We start from the raw sequence: 10,473 nt of genomic DNA on the forward strand, positions 1-10,473 counted from the left end.
AATTAAACCCTTTTACAGAACAAGTTTATCAGTTAAATATAATACGAAGCAAATTTTAATGAAAGAAATATCTACAGAGGCTTTTTGGAATTACTCGCTTACGAAATACTTGCCGCATCTTTAACGCTCATTTTATTTCAACACTCGCCCTTGATGAAGATACCGTAGATATCTGGTAGTGGACGACTCGTTCACTTCCTGTTGACGTTGTGACGCATACCACATGAAAAAGACCAATGCCGTCCAATTTCCAATATCATATAATGACTCGCACACCCAAGAAATCATTGACTGCGTTAGAAATCGTAGATATCCAAATATCCACACCAAATGTATTTACAAGAAGCAAAAACCTTACCATCAACAAAGCACAGAGAGCCACTTGACTAACCGCCACCTCTTAAAGAAATTAACGTTAAATTATCTCCTTTGAATTAACAGAACTATATATAGGTCGTTAAGAAAGTGGACCACCCACAGGGTCTACCCTTTAACCCTCTAATGTCGGCTGACTGCGCTAAAACAAGATTTAACCTTTAAAAAATACCAGATTAGGCCTTCATAAATTCATTATTAAAAAAAGACTTTATTACCTATTATGCTTACGATGCCTGTCTTAATTTCAGTGAATCTAAGCAGCTATCGGTGGTTCTGTGGTAGAGCGCTCGACTGCCAAGCCGAATGGTCTGGGTTCGAAACCTGGGTGGCGCATTTGTTTTTAATCAATAGAGAAACGCTAAATTAGATTTTCTTCGATGCAATAATTTCAATTTCAATTCTATTTCAATTAAACCAAAATTTCGTACTCTATTAAATACGCTTCCGATAAAGCTGAAGGTCTAATTTTCAATAAGGCGTAACAAGTGTCGGTGGTTCTGTGGTAGAACGTCCGCCTGTCAATCAGGAGGTCTCGGGTTCAAATCCCGCCCGATGCGATCGCAAATTGATACTAAGACGAATACCGTGTACAACTGGTGGAAACCCTGCCATTGGACGTTGAGAGGTAGCATTACACTCAGCACTCGGTCCGTCCCAAAGTCATTAAGAAGAAGTTGGAGAGAAAACGCCCATATAAACACAACAGACTCAACATGCACAACCATCAGAACACAAACACAACAAATTCAACACTCACAACCTACGCATAAACATTACAAAAACGTAATACACCAAACCGTCACGACGGTGAGCGAAAAAACACCATCCAAACCAAACCGCAAATGCATCCGTTAACGCTCACCGTCACACGGTGGTTTTGCCAACCCTTTGAGAAACTGCGTACGCAGTGATTACACTTTGCACCGAAAATGCGAACGCGTTCGCAGTCCTGACAGACAGACAGACCCACCCACAGACCCACCCACAGACCCACACACAGACCCACCCACAGACCCACCCACAGACCCACCCACAGACCGACCCACAGACAGACACGGTCGTTGTATAACCCCTCCTAGGGGACTTTGTCCCCTCGGAGAGGTAATTACCAACTAGCGCTAAATGTAATAGGGTTAGCTAAACGCCCGTTATGAAAAAACTCCAATACAGCACACAAATATCGAATAACTGAACTAAACCACAAATCATAACAATATTTTATTAAAAATTGAAATAATATTTGTACAATATTTCTAACGAACCCCGATCTTTGTGTTACTTGTGCAAGTTTATGAATTCGTTCGTTTAGCTAAAAAATGCTAACAATTCCATAATTACATAAAATAAAATGTCATGTATTATAAGAAGGCGTTATTTCATAAAATACATTATTTGTTAGACGTAGAGAGTCCTGAGTAAAACTCCGGAGTTCTCGTGGGAATCGCAAAAACCTCCAGTACTAGTCCCTCCACCCCTCTACCGTCCAGTCATAGTGTCACTCTTTTTCCCTCCGCTTGAAGTGTATCACTCTAGCATTTTCACTCCGTCCCTCTACCCTGTAGTCATAGTGGCACTCTTTTTCCTACCGCCCCTCTGCCGGAAGACTATCGCTCCAGCAATTCTCCCTCAGTCCCTCTACTCTCTAGTCATAGTGGCACTCTTTTTCCTTCCGCCCCTCTGCCGGAAGACTATCGCTGCAGCACTTCTCCCCCGTCCCTCTACTCTCTAATCAGAGTCACTCTTTTTCCTTCCGCCCCTCTGCCGGAAGACTATCACTGCAGCACTTCTCCCTCGTCCCTCTACTCTCTAATCAGAGTCACTCTTTTTCCTTCCGCTCCTTTGCCGGAAGACTATCGCTCCAGCACTTCTCTCTCCATCCCTCTACTCTCTAATCAGAGTCACTCTTTTTCCTTCAGCCTCTCTGCCAGAAGACTATCGCTCCAGCACTTCTCCCTCCGTCCCTCTACTCTCTAATTAGAGTCACTCTTTTTCCTTCAGCCCCTCTGCCGGAAGACTATCGCTCCAGCACTTCTCCCTCCATCCCTCTACTCTCTAATCAGAGTAACTCTTCTTCCTTCAGCCCCTCTGCCAGAAGACTATCGCTCCAGCACTTCTCCCTCCATCCCTCTATTCTCTAATCAGAGTCACTCTTTTTCCTTCCGCCCCTCTGCCGGAAGACTATCGCTGCAGCACTTCTCCCTCGTCCCTCTACTCTCTGATCAGAGTCACTCTTTTTCCTTCCGCCCCTCTGCCGGGAGACTATCGCTCCAGCACTTCTCCCTCCATCCCTCAACTCTCTAATCAGAGTAACTCTTCTTCCTTCAGCCCCTCTGCCAGAAGACTATCGCTCCAGCACTTCTCCCTCCATCCCTCTACTCTCTAATCAGAGTCACTCTTTTTCCTTCAGCCCCTCTGCCAGAAGACTATCGCTTCAGCACTTCTCCCTCGTCCCTCTACTCTCTAATCAGAGTCACTCTTTTTCCTACCGCCCCTCTGCCGGAAGACTATCGCTCCAGCACTTCTCCCTCCGTCCCTCTTCTCTCTAATCAGAGTCACTCTTTTTCCTTCAGTCCCTCTGCCAGAAGACTATCGCTCCAGCACTTCTCCCTCCATCCCTCTACTCTCTAATCAGAGTCACTCTTTTTCCTTCAGCCCCTCTGCCGGAAGACTATCGCTCCAGCACTTCTCCCTCCATCCCTCTACTCTCTAATCAGAGTCACTCTTTTTCCTTCAGCCCCTCTGCCAGAAGACTATCGCTTCAGCACTTCTCCCTCGTCCCTCTACTCTCTAATCAGAGTCACTCTTTTTCCTACCGCCCCTCTGCCGGAAGACTATCGCTCCAGCACTTCTCCCTCCGTCCCTCTTCTCTCTAATCAGAGTCACTCTTTTTCCTTCAGTCCCTCTGCCAGAAGACTATCGCTCCAGCACTTCTCCCTCCATCCCTCTACTCTCTAATCAGAGTCACTCTTTTTCCTACCGCCCCTCTGCTGGAAGACTATCGCTCCAGCACTTCTCCCTCCGTCCCTCTACTCTCTAATCAGAGTAACTCTTTTTCCTACCGCCCCTCTGCCGGAAGACTATCGCTCCAGCACTTCTCCCTCGTCCCTCTACTCTCTAATCAGAGTCACTCTTTTTCCTACCGCCCCTCTGCCGGAAGACTATCGCTCCAGCACTTCTCCCTCCATCCCTCTACTCTCTAATCGGAGTCACTCTTTTTCCTTCAGCCCCTCTGCCAGAAGACTATCGCTCCAGCACTTCTCCCTCGTCCCTCTACTCTCTAATCAGAGTCACTCTTTTTCCTTCAGCCCCTCTGCCAGAAGACTATCGCTTCAGCACTTCTCCCTCGTCCCTCTACTCTCTAATCAGAGTCACTCTTTTTCCTACCGCCCCTCTGCCGGAAGGCTATCGCTCCAGCACTTCTCCCTCCGTCCCTCTTCTCTCTAATCAGAGTCACTCTTTTTCCTTCAGTCCCTCTGCCAGAAGACTATCGCTCCAGCACTTCTCCCTCGTCCCTCTACTCTCTAATCAGAGTCACTCTTTTTCCTACCGCCCCTCTGCCGGAAGACTATCGCTCCAGCACTTCTCCCTCCATCCCTCTACTCTCTAATCAGAGTCACTCTTTTTCCTACCGCCCCTCTGCTGGAAGACTATCGCTCCAGCACTTCTCCCTCCGTCCCTCTACTCTCTAATCAGAGTATTTTTTTTTCCTACCGCCCCTCTGCCGGAAGACTATCGCTCCAGCACTTCTCCCTCGTCCCACTACTCTCTAATCAGAGTCACTCTTTTTCCTACCGCCCCTCTGCCGGAAGACTATCGCTCCAGCACTTCTCCCTCCATCCCTCTACTCTCTAATCAGAGTCACTCTTTTTCCTACCGCCCCTCTGCTGGAAGACTATCGCTCCAGCACTTCTCCCTCCGTCCCTCTACTCTCTATTCAGAGTCACTCTTTTTCCTTCAGCCCCTCTGCCAGAAGACTATCGCTCCAGCACTTCTCCCTCGTCCCTCTACTCTCTAATCAGAGTCACTCTTTTTCCTTCAGCCCCTCTGCCAGAAGACTATCGCTCCAGTACTTCTCCCTTCGTCCCTCTACTCTCTAATCAGAGTCACTCTTTTTCCTTCAGACCCTCTGCCGGAAGACTATCGCTCAAGCCCTCTACTCTCTAATCAGAGTCACTCTTTTTCCTTCCGCCCCTCTGCCAGAAGACTTTCGCTCCAGCACTTCTCCCTCCGTCCCTCTACTTTCTAATCAGAGTCACTCTTTTTCCTTCAGCCCCTCTGCTGGAAGACTATCGCTCCAGCACTTCTCCCTCCATCCCTCTACTCTCTAATCAGAGTCACTCTTTTTCCTTCCGCCCCACTGCCGGAAGACTATCGCTCCAGCACTTCTCCCTCCGTCCCTCTACTCTCTAATCAGAGTCACTCTTTTTCCTTCAGCCCCTCTGCCAGAAGACTATCGCTTCAGCACTTCTCCCTCGTCCCTCTACTCTCTTATCAGAGTCACTCTTTTTCCTTCAGTCCCTCTGCCAGAAGACTATCGCTCCAGCACTTCTCCCTCGCCCCTCTACTCTCTAATCAGAGTCACTCTTTTTCCTTCAGCCCCTCCAAAGACCTTTTCACACGAGCCAACTTTTTAAATCAAAATGCTGAGTCAGCAAAAATGGATCAGTGATCCATTTTTTTCTCACGTACATTTTTGGTGGATCAACTCTTCGAACTTTTATTCACACGAACCAACTAGTTGACTCAACTCAAGTTGACTCATCTAGTTGGATCAAAAAGTTGGCTCGTGTGAAAAGGCCTTTACAGAAGACTATCGCTCCAGCACTTCTCCCTCGTCCCTCTACTCTCTTATCAGAGTCACTCTTTTTCCTTCAGCCCCTATGCCAGAAGACTATCGCTCCAGCACTTCTCCCTCCGTCCCTCTACTCTCTAATCAGAGTCACTCTTTTTCCTTCAGCCCCTCTGCCGGAAGACTATTGCTCCAGCACTTCTCCCTCGTCCCTCTACTCTCTAATCAGAGTCACTCTTTTTCCTACCGCCCCTCTGCCGGAAGACTTTCGCTCCAGCACTTCTCCCTCCGTCCCTCTACTCTCTAATCAGAGTCACTCTTTTTCCTTCAGCCCCTCTGCTGGAAGACTATCGCTCCAGCACTTCTCCCTCCATCCCTCTACTCTCTAATCAGAGTCACTCTTTTTCCTTCCGCCACACTGCCGGAAGACTATCGCTCCAGCACTTCTCCCTCCGTCCCTCTACTCTCTAATCAGAGTCACTCTTTTTCCTTCAGCCCCTCTGCCAGAAGACTATCGCTTCAGCACTTCTCCCTCGTCCCTCTACTCTCTAATCAGAGTCACTCTTTTTCCTACCGCCCCTCTGCCGGAAGACTATCGCTCCAGCACTTCTCCCTCCATCCCTCTACTCTCTAATCAGAGTCACTCTTTTTCCTACCGCCCCTCTGCTGGAAGACTATCGCTCCAGCACTTCTCCCTCCGTCCCTCTACTCTCTAATCAGAGTATTTTTTTTTCCTACCGCCCCTCTGCCGGAAGACTATCGCTCCAGCACTTCTCCCTCGTCCCACTACTCTCTAATCAGAGTCACTCTTTTTCCTACCGCCCCTCTGCCGGAAGACTATCGCTCCAGCACTTCTCCCTCCATCCCTCTACTCTCTAATCAGAGTCACTCTTTTTCCTACCGCCCCTCTGCTGGAAGACTATCGCTCCAGCACTTCTCCCTCCGTCCCTCTACTCTCTATTCAGAGTCACTCTTTTTCCTTCAGCCCCTCTGCCAGAAGACTATCGCTCCAGCACTTCTCCCTCGTCCCTCTACTCTCTAATCAGAGTCACTCTTTTTCCTTCAGCCCCTCTGCCAGAAGACTATCGCTCCAGTACTTCTCCCTTCGTCCCTCTACTCTCTAATCAGAGTCACTCTTTTTCCTTCAGACCCTCTGCCGGAAGACTATCGCTCCAGCCCTCTACTCTCTAATCAGAGTCACTCTTTTTCCTTCCGCCCCTCTGCCAGAAGACTTTCGCTCCAGCACTTCTCCCTCCGTCCCTCTACTTTCTAATCAGAGTCACTCTTTTTCCTTCAGCCCCTCTGCTGGAAGACTATCGCTCCAGCACTTCTCCCTCCATCCCTCTACTCTCTAATCAGAGTCACTCTTTTTCCTACCGCCCCTCTGCTGGAAGACTATCGCTCCAGCACTTCTCCCTCCGTCCCTCTACTCTCTAATCAGAGTATTTTTTTTTCCTACCGCCCCTCTGCCGGAAGACTATCGCTCCAGCACTTCTCCCTCGTCCCACTACTTTCTAATCAGAGTCACTCTTTTTCCTACCGCCCCTCTGCCGGAAGACTATCGCTCCAGCACTTCTCCCTCCATCCCTCTACTCTCTAATCAGAGTCACTCTTTTTCCTACCGCCCCTCTGCTGGAAGACTATCGCTCCAGCACTTCTCCCTCCGTCCCTCTACTCTCTATTCAGAGTCACTCTTTTTCCTTCAGCCCCTCTGCCAGAAGACTATCGCTCCAGCACTTCTCCCTCGTCCCTCTACTCTCTAATCAGAGTCACTCTTTTTCCTTCAGCCCCTCTGCCAGAAGACTATCGCTCCAGTACTTCTCCCTTCGTCCCTCTACTCTCTAATCAGAGTCACTCTTTTTCCTTCAGACCCTCTGCCGGAAGACTATCGCTCCAGCCCTCTACTCTCTAATCAGAGTCACTCTTTTTCCTTCCGCCCCTCTGCCAGAAGACTTTCGCTCCAGCACTTCTCCCTCCGTCCCTCTACTTTCTAATCAGAGTCACTCTTTTTCCTTCAGCCCCTCTGCTGGAAGACTATCGCTCCAGCACTTCTCCCTCCATCCCTCTACTCTCTAATCAGAGTCACTCTTTTTCCTTCCGCCCCACTGCCGGAAGACTATCGCTTCAGCACTTCTCCCTCGTCCCTCTACTCTCTTATCAGAGTCACTCTTTTTCCTTCAGTCCCTCTGCCAGAAGACTATCGCTCCAGCACTTCTCCCTCGCCCCTCTACTCTCTAATCAGAGTCACTCTTTTTCCTTCAGCCCCTCCAAAGACCTTTTCACACGAGCCAACTTTTTAAATCAAAATGCTGAGTCAGCAAAAATGGATCAGTGATCCATTTTTTTCTCACGTACATTTTTGGTGGATCAACTCTTCGAACTTTTATTCACACGAACCAACTAGTTGACTCAACTCAAGTTGACTCATCTAGTTGGATCAAAAAGTTGGCTCGTGTGAAAAGGCCTTTACAGAAGACTATCGCTCCAGCACTTCTCCCTCGTCCCTCTACTCTCTTATCAGAGTCACTCTTTTTCCTTCAGCCCCTCTGCCAGAAGACTATCGCTCCAGCACTTCTCCCTCCGTCCCTCTACTCTCTAATCAGAGTCACTCTTTTTCCTTCAGCCCCTCTGCCGGAAGACTATTGCTCCAGCACTTCTCCCTCGTCCCTCTACTCTCTAATCAGAGTCACTCTTTTTCCTACCGCCCCTCTGCCGGAAGACTTTCGCTCCAGCACTTCTCCCTCCGTCCCTCTACTCTCTAATCAGAGTCACTCTTTTTCCTTCAGCCCCTCTGCTGGAAGACTATCGCTCCAGCACTTCTCCCTCCATCCCTCTACTCTCTAATCAGAGTCACTCTTTTTCCTTCCGCCACACTGCCGGAAGACTATCGCTCCAGCACTTCTCCCTCCGTCCCTCTACTCTCTAATCAGAGTCACTCTTTTTCCTTCAGCCCCTCTGCCAGAAGACTATCGCTTCAGCACTTCTCCCTCGTCCCTCTACTCTCTAATCAGAGTCACTCTTTTTTCTACCGCCCCTCTGCCGGAAGACTATCGCTCCAGCACTTCTCCCTCGTCCCTCTACTCTCTAATCAGAGTCATAATTTTTCCTTCAGCCCCTCTGCCAGAAGACTATCGCTCCAGCACTTCTCCCTTGTCTCTCTACTCTCTAATCAGAGTCACTCTTTTTCCTACCGCCCCTCTGCCGGAAGACTATCGCTCCAGCACTTCTCCCTCCGTCCCTCTTCTCTCTAATCAGAGTCACTCTTTTTCCTTCAGTCCCTCTGCCAGAAGACTATCGCGGCAGCACTTCTCCCTCCGTCCCTCTACTCTCTAATCAGAGTCACTCTTTTTCCTTCAGCCCCTCTGCCGGAAGACTATCGCTCCAGCACTTCTCCCTCCATCCCTCTACTCTCTAATCAGAGTCACTCTTTTTCCTTCAGCCCCTCTGCCAGAAGACTATCGCTTCAGCACTTCTCCCTCGTCCCACTACTCTCTAATCAGAGTCACTCTTTTTCCTACCGCCCCTCTGCCGGAAGACTATCGCTCCAGCACTTCTCCCTCCGTCCCTCTTCTCTCTAATCAGAGTCACTCTTTTTCCTTCAGTCCCTCTGCCAGAAGACTATCGCTCCAGCACTTCTCCCTCCATCCCTCTACTCTCTAATCAGAGTCACTCTTTTTCCTTCAGCCCCTCTGCCGGAAGACTATCGCTCCAGCACTTCTCCCTCCATCCCTCTACTCTCTAATCAGAGTCACTCTTTTTCCTTCAGCCCCTCTGCCAGAAGACTATCGCTTCAGCACTTCTCCCTCGTCCCTCTACTCTCTAATCAGAGTCACTCTTTTTCCTACCGCCCCTCTGCCGGAAGACTATCGCTCCAGCACTTCTCCCTCCGTCCCTCTTCTCTCTAATCAGAGTCACTCTTTTTCCTTCAGTCCCTCTGCCAGAAGACTATCGCTCCAGCACTTCTCCCTCCATCCCTCTACTCTCTAATCAGAGTCACTCTTTTTCCTACCGCCCCTCTGCTGGAAGACTATCGCTCCAGCACTTCTCCCTCCGTCCCTCTACTCTCTAATCAGAGTAACTCTTTTTCCTACCGCCCCTCTGCCGGAAGACTATCGCTCCAGCACTTCTCCCTCGTCCCTCTACTCTCTAATCAGAGTCACTCTTTTTCCTACCGCCCCTCTGCCGGAAGACTATCGCTCCAGCACTTCTCCCTCCATCCCTCTACTCTCTAATCGGAGTCACTCTTTTTCCTTCAGCCCCTCTGCCAGAAGACTATCGCTCCAGCACTTCTCCCTCGTCCCTCTACTCTCTAATCAGAGTCACTCTTTTTCCTTCAGCCCCTCTGCCAGAAGACTATCGCTTCAGCACTTCTCCCTCGTCCCTCTACTCTCTAATCAGAGTCACTCTTTTTCCTACCGCCCCTCTGCCGGAAGGCTATCGCTCCAGCACTTCTCCCTCCGTCCCTCTTCTCTCTAATCAGAGTCACTCTTTTTCCTTCAGTCCCTCTGCCAGAAGACTATCGCTCCAGCACTTCTCCCTCGTCCCTCTACTCTCTAATCAGAGTCACTCTTTTTCCTACCGCCCCTCTGCTGGAAGACTATCGCTCCAGCACTTCTCCCTCCGTCCCTCTACTCTCTAATCAGAGTATTTTTTTTTCCTACCGCCCCTCTGCCGGAAGACTATCGCTCCAGCACTTCTCCCTCGTCCCACTACTCTCTAATCAGAGTCACTCTTTTTCCTACCGCCCCTCTGCCGGAAGACTATCGCTCCAGCACTTCTCCCTCCATCCCTCTACTCTCTAATCAGAGTCACTCTTTTTCCTACCGCCCCTCTGCTGGAAGACTATCGCTCCAGCACTTCTCCCTCCGTCCCTCTACTCTCTATTCAGAGTCACTCTTTTTCCTTCAGCCCCTCTGCCAGAAGACTATCGCTCCAGCACTTCTCCCTCGTCCCTCTACTCTCTAATCAGAGTCACTCTTTTTCCTTCAGCCCCTCTGCCAGAAGACTATCGCTCCAGTACTTCTCCCTTCGTCCCTCTACTCTCTAATCAGAGTCACTCTTTTTCCTTCAGACCCTCTGCCGGAAGACTATCGCTCCAGCCCTCTACTCTCTAATCAGAGTAACTCTTTTTCCTTCCGCCCCTCTGCCAGAAGACTATCGCTCCAGCACTTCTCCCTCCATCACTCTACTCTCTAATCAGAGGTACTCTTTTTCCTTCCGCCCCTCTGCCGGAAGACTATCGCGGCAGCACTTCTCCCTCCATCCCTCTACTCTCTAATCAGAGTCACTCTTTTTCCCTCCGTCTC

The sequence above is a fragment of the Leiobunum rupestre genome, chromosome 5 (genome assembly GCF_980474605.1).
Source record: "Leiobunum rupestre chromosome 5, qqLeiRupe1.1.hap1, whole genome shotgun sequence".
Classification (NCBI taxonomy): Eukaryota; Metazoa; Arthropoda; class Arachnida; order Opiliones; family Sclerosomatidae; genus Leiobunum; species Leiobunum rupestre.